The 7,447-nt window shown below is 27.5% G+C and overlaps 1 pseudogene; it reads right to left on the minus strand.

Annotated features, from left to right (window-relative positions):
- Positions 1-4,126: 4,126 nt before the first annotated feature.
- On the minus strand, positions 4,127-5,047 carry LOC119614441 (annotated as a pseudogene).
- Positions 5,048-7,447: the final 2,400 nt, after the last annotated feature.

Genomic DNA, 7,447 nt, shown 5'->3' on the forward strand with positions numbered 1-7,447 from the left:
CGTAAACAAAAAAACAAAAATACACAGATATTTGAAATTGGTGGCAAAAGAAGAAAATACAAAAACAGAGTATTTAACAGGGATGGCAAATAAAATTTGACATATTGTACAAAATTTGTAATTTTTAAAATTGGATGGTAGAAAATTAATATTTTTTGGCGAATTTATATCAATATAAAGCAATTTATATCAATATGAATAATTTTTTTATAATATATGCAGTGAATTAACTAAGTTTTTGCCTACCATTTTTTAAGAGAATTTTGTTTTTTGTTCATAAATAAAATTCAAAAAAAAAAAAAAAAAAAAAAAAAAAAAAAAAAACAGGTAAAAAGTAAATTTATGTTTTCCAATTGAAAATAGAGATTGTGTAGAATGGGAAAACCAAGAAAAAGATATTAAATAAAAATGTTGGTGCATTTGTTGTTGCATTTTATTATTTTTCACCAGAATTTGCACGTCAATAAAGTATTTTGCATATTGAAAATTCCAGTTAACTTCGTTGGGTTTTTCAATTTATTTTTTAATTGCTTTTTGGAATTTATTGTTTTATTGTTAAAAGGACACGTGTTAAGTATTTTTCAATTGTAATTTTCAAAAATCATATCCTCATTGTGTGAAACTGTGTAGTTATTTGCGTCAAAAATGTTTAAAGGGAAATAATGAGGCAATTCCAATATAAAAAATTAGTTTAGATTTTTAGAACAAGTGTAAATCAATGAAATTCAATTATGAGATGTTTAATCAATCATTAAAAAATATAAAATATAGAAATTCATGAAATAACACAAAGAATTATTAAAAAAACGCACTGAGTTGTCTTTCAAAATCTTTAACTGCCAAAGGAGAGCGACTTGTATCCAAGCAAAAACCATTGAAGTCCTCATTTTCTTCTCCAAAGTCCATATACGAACTTAAAAGAACACTATGTTTAAATTTAGACCTCTAAACAGACCTTAGGTTGCTTGGAAACAATATAAAGTGAACTATCGTGTGGTACGGGAAAAATACTTAATTTAGATATTTACAAATAGAGGCGGTTCTCATCACCTAAGATCCACAAAAGCAATATTTTTCAGCTAATACATACATTTATATATAGTTAGAACCCAAATCAAGAATAACTATCCAAATCCAACTACGCCTACTGTATTTTATTCATAAATAATGCATTCAAAATATGAGGTAGAATATCAAGATTCTAGCATGTAATAGTTCTATAGTGGTATACGGTGATATCCCCATACTTAGAGTGGCTAGGATAGTACTTAGTGTTAGCTTTATTGAATAAGAATCAATATTATACAATTCTAAATGAAATTCACACAGTACTCCCCAAATAGATGGGGTTTCCGTAATGTAGTTTTTGTTTATCAATACAAAATGACCAAAAACCCAGATTATTTTTGTTATAATCTATAGATTTATACCCCACTAACATTTTTTTCTAGGTCCAAATCCATTGATTTCCTTATATATCATGTATCCAATTCAAAATTACTTATTCGTTCCACTACTAAAATATCTAAAAAATGTTATTCGAATACATAGGAGTAATAAAAATATTAAATTTTATAAAATAATGCAGCAATATTAAAAATGAACAAAAAACCTAAAAAAAGCAAAATACTTTATTGACCTTAAAAATTAACAATACGTTCACATTTTATCAAAAATCTTGTTAATTAATATCACGATTTTACTTTTTATGGTAGAAAATTAAAATATAAGATATTCTTTAAAAAGTACAACAAACAAATTGCTTTATTTTGCTAAAAATAATTGTTTCAGATGAAGTTTTTAAATTATAAAATTTTACATAGGCAAATTACTTAATTGATTCACTGTATGTATGTACCACTGTACTTTTAAAGATTGAAATGCAACGAAATAAATATAATTGTACAAATTTTACCAACCCTGGTATTTAATAAAATAGAAAAAGAGTACAATATTTGACGTTTATCGATAAGGTTTATTTTGTTGTTGTTCTAAGAAAAATATAAACAATGCAAAAACAACACAGACACTGTATACAACAAAGAGAAAGAAAAACATTGCGCCATTTGCTAAACAGTCTATTTAGCGATTTTTATAAAGTAAATTTATAAATAATTGATTAGTTAAATTATATATCAATAAAAATCGATTTTTACTATAAAATATTTAATTTATTTTAATTATTTAGTTTTTTCTCTTTTAACTTTTGTTTTAATTTTACGTTTAATATATTTTATTCTAAAATTAGTTTTACTGTTCTTTAACTTTTAAATTGTTGACATTACTTTTTGATAGTATTTTTGAAGTAGCTCAATTTAATTTGTTACTTTTGAGATAAATATTAAATTTCTGTTTCGTTTAAAATTAATAAAAAGAACTTTATGTTTTTAACGCATATTTGTGTCTAGTACTTATATTAGTTGTTATTGTTTGAAAAAAAAACACAACTTCCGTTTTATTTGTTTGTTTTTTACGTTTTGAGATAAAGTTTTGTAGTTTGATAAAAATTTGATAATTTAAAATTCTTCACTTGCAAATACTTTAGTATTTTTTAATATACATTCATATTTCAAAGTAGCTGAAGCAATAACAGTGGTATGAAAGTTTTAAAAACAATAATATTGTCAATATTTTGATTAAAGTTTAATTTTAGACTGTAATGGGAAATGATAGCATAGACGGAGAATAGCTAATACAGGTCAACATATTTTTTAAACCCAGAGACCAAGGAATACTTTTCTAGAGGATTGAGCATTGCTAAATCCACAAAATCAACTTAAAATCGTTTTTTTTTTAATTTTTTAGAACACGATATCTAAAAAACCTGATGTGCTAGATTCGTATTTAGTAATGCTAAATCCCTCAGGAATTTACAGGGTTTCGACTTTTTTCATATTTTGTTAGCCTGTGCAATCTTTATTAACCTACCTCATCATACATCTTACATCTGATATTCAGATTTTGTTTTTAAACAAATTTCGAAAAAAAAAGTATTTTTTTAAGAAAATTTTCAAAAGATTTATTTTTTTGAAAATAAAAAATAAAAATTTGAAACTTCATTAAAATTTCTTTTTAAAATTCAATAACAATTCGAATTAAGGATTTTTTCCTATTTCTATAATTTTAAATTTATAAAAAATTTAGATAATTTCGACAATTTTTATTAAACAATTCGAAAAATTTCGTTATCTCAAAAAATGTTTGATAAATTAAAATTAAAAACAAGTAAGAAAGTATAGTCGGGGCGTGGCCGACCATATGATACCCTACACCAGTTATGAATATTAAATATGATTTATTTTTCATAATATCGCATTTATCTTCAATATTCCCTTGTTCCGATACATTTAAGCAATTTATGGATGAAAAACCAATTTTCTGAAAGAGGCTTTATATGGGGGCTAGGGGCAAATATGGACCAAGCCCGATAAAATTTTGTGAATATATTTATATTTACATAATATTTAATTGTGCTGAATTTCATCGCGATATTTGTGTTTATAAGTTAATTTGGGACATTCAAGTAATTTTCTGAAGGGGACTTTGTATGGGGAGCTAGGGTCAAATGGGGCCCGATCTTTATGAAATTTGGCAGGGTTATCAAGACTTCTATAAAACTTAGTTGTTGCCGTATTTTATCGATATATCTGTATATTTAACATAATATGAGCTCAGAAGCAATTTTCTATGGGGGCTAGGTGAATAATGGACCGATTTAAACCATTTTCGTCCTTGGGTCAAATAAATTTCATCCAATTATCTCGAAAATTGCGACCTGTAGCTTGCGCACAAGGTTTACATGGACAGCCAGCCAGCCAGACGGACGGACGGACGGGACATAGCTTAATCGACTCAGAAAACGATTCTAAGCCGATTGGTATACTTTAAGGTGGGTCTAGGACGAATATTTTTATATGTTACAAACATCACCACAAATCCAATATACCCTCCCCACTAAAGTGGTGTAGGGTATAACAAAGTTTTAACTAAAAATATATACATTTTTTTAATCAAATACTTTTTCATTAAATTTACATTCTTTCATAACAAGAAATGTTCAATTTTTTATTGGAAAATAAATATAAAATGTGTGTTTTTTTTAGATTTAATTAAAACCCAGTTTAAAATTATACTTTAATTTAGCTGTTAACTTATAAGTCTTTTATATGCGACTCGTTTTTCTTTTAGCTCCTTCAGAGTTAATTTAATCGACTTTCTTGCTCTTTGACTTCTTGGCAGCAGCTTGCTTAACACTCTTCTTGGCACCAGCAGCCTTAGAGTCGCTCTTATTCCAATAGTACAACATTTGACTTACAATCACACCATTAGCGAATGAAGAAGCGCAGAAAGTAATGATCATCATCTTGTCACCGGTCTCCTGGATAGAGGTGAAAATGCGTGCCAAAGAACCAGCGAAAAGTAAAAAATACCGTGGCTGCCGACAACTGGCCGGTAGAACCGTTTTTATAATTAGTCCAGGCTTGTGACAATTTTCCCACCAATAAAATCGGGATATTACAACTTTGTACGGTGACTAGTACCTTAAAGGGAGTAATGCCGGAACATAATACATACACAAGCTGGTATAGAAAAGAATGAAAGCCAAAGATTTAGCTTTAGAGCCACTAAAGAACATGACGAGAGCAGGCAATGGCGGCAGTTTGGGCAGCCAAAAATGTATTATCACCCCAGGAACTGAAAGGGAAACCGTTGACATAACTGTATGCCATGTGGAAAGTAATGGCGGTCAAATCCAACAACACCGATATGAGATTAATGCCTTCGCCGGATTTATTCTTAAGGATTTTCAAAACTTGAGGTACTTTAAACCACAAAGAGCCGGCAATAATAGCCAAACCCAAACTTTTACTCAGTAAAGCCTTAAAGGCAAGGAACTGCAAAACAAGAAAAAAAGGTTAGTCCAAAGTTATACGAGAAGTACAAGATTCTTTTTACTTACCATCAAAATAATTGTGTTCTAGAAAATAGTTATCAAAACATTCTTCATACTCATTAAAAACAAAGCTCCTTTCTTAACAACCTCCATTTTGGTAGAATATTTATTTAATTTTAGAATATTTTAAGTTATTACTCCTCAGCAGCCGGTTTGACACGTTTCCCCACAGAAGTCTAATGTACTTTTGAACTTCTTAGCTTTTTCTACAAAAAAAAAAAATCAATCACTTTGTGCTAGTTTTCTTTTTGACCATTTAATGAGTAAACAATGTACTTTTTAGTTATCTTTATTTGTTACGATCTAATTTATTTAATTCTTACTTGTGAATTTAACAATTATATGCTCCCACTACTACTAAATCGTACACGTAATTGTAATCGCACAAATTTCTTCTTTGATTTTGTTTCTAATCAATTAAATGAATGCAAGAGCAAGAACAACAACAAATTTTGGAAGAAAAAAAATGCCGGATTTGACAGCTGTTGATAAAGAGAATAAATAGAATAGATAAAGAGAAAACAGAGTGAAAAGAATAAAATAAAGTAAAAAGAGAGAATAAAACCAGAGTTGTTTTCTGCATAGTTTATGGAGATGCCATACTGTGTTTATTTGTTGCAAACCGTTGAAATTAAAATCATGTAATGAACTTTGGTTTTATTAAACTAATTGCATCTATGGTTATCTTTTCCAAAAGACTACTAACTAGGTAACTAACTAACTAACTAACTAACTAACTAACTACTAACTAACTACTAACTAACTAACTAACTAACTAACTACTAACTAACTAACTAACTACTACTAACTACTAACTAACTAACTAACTAACTAACTAACTAACTAACTAACTACTAACTAACTAACTACTAACTACTAACTAACTAACTAACTACTAACTAACTACTAACTAACTAACTAACTAACTAACTAACTAACTAACTAACTACTAACTACTAACTACTAACTAACTAACTAACTAACTAACTAACTACTAACTAACTAACTAACTAACTACTAACTAACTAACTAACTAACTACTAACTAACTAACTAACTAACTAACTACTCTAACTAACTAACTAACTACTAACTAACTAACTAACTAACTACTAACTAACTAACTAACACTAACTAACTAACTACTAACTAACTAACTACTAACTAACTACTAACTAACTAACTACTAACTAACTAACTAACTAACTAACTAACTAACTAAACTAACTACTAACTAACTAACTAACTAACTAACTAACTAACTAACTAACTAACTACTACTAACTAACTAACTAACTAACTAACTAAACTAACTAACTAACTAACTAACTAACTAACTAACTAACTAACTAACTAACTAACTAACTAACTAACTAACTAACAACTAACTAACTAACTAACTAACTAACTACTAACTAACTACTACTAACTAACTAACTAACTAACTAACTACTAACTAACTAACTAACTAACTAACTAACTAACTAACTAACTAACTAACTAACTAACTACTAACTAACTAACTAACTAACTAACTAACTAACTAACTAACTAACTACTAACTAACTAACTAACTAACTACTAACTAAACTAACTAACTAACTAACTACTAACTAACTAACTAACTACTAACTAACTAACACTAACTAACTAACTACTAACTAACTAACTAACTAACTAACTAACTAACTAACTAACTAACTACTACTAACTAACTAACTAACTAACTAACTAACTAACACTAACTAACTAACTAACTAACTAACTAACTAACTAACTAACTACTAACTAACTAACTAACTAACTAACTAACTAACTAACTACTAACTAACTAACTAACTACTAACTAACTAACTAACTAACTAACTACTACTAACTACTAACTAACTAACTAACTCTAACTAACTAACTAACTAACTAACTAACTAACTAACTAACTAACTAACTACTAACTAACTACTAACTACTACTAACTAACTACTAACAACTAACTAACTAACTAACTACTAACAACTAACTAACTAACTACTAACTAACTAACTAACTAACTAACTAACTAACTAACTAACTAACTAACTAACCTAACTACTAACTAACTAACTAACTAACTAACTAACTACTAACTAACTAACTAACTAACTAACTAACTAACTAACTACTACTAACTAACTACACTAACTAACTAACTAACTAACTAACTAACTAACTAACTAACTAACTAACTAACTAACTAAAACATCCATGTTATTTGGGGTTTTCAATTATATTTTGCCTATTTATGCATAACAATGCCAACTAAGACCTAATCAGAGGTAAGATAAAAGGGAGAAGATTAAAAATCTATACAAATTATTGGAAAAGTTTTCTATGTTCATATTAAATTTTGTTTAATATATTTAATTTATTTTATTTTTTATAAAGTAAAAACATTGATTTATAAATTTATCACTCCCTCTTAGCCCCAGTACTCACTATACAATTGTAATAGAAAAAC

The sequence above is a fragment of the Lucilia sericata genome, unplaced genomic scaffold, assembly GCF_015586225.1.
Source record: "Lucilia sericata isolate MDLA Ls3-8-SP2 unplaced genomic scaffold, ASM1558622v1 Contig002900F_arrow, whole genome shotgun sequence".
Taxonomy (NCBI): Eukaryota; Metazoa; Arthropoda; class Insecta; order Diptera; family Calliphoridae; genus Lucilia; species Lucilia sericata.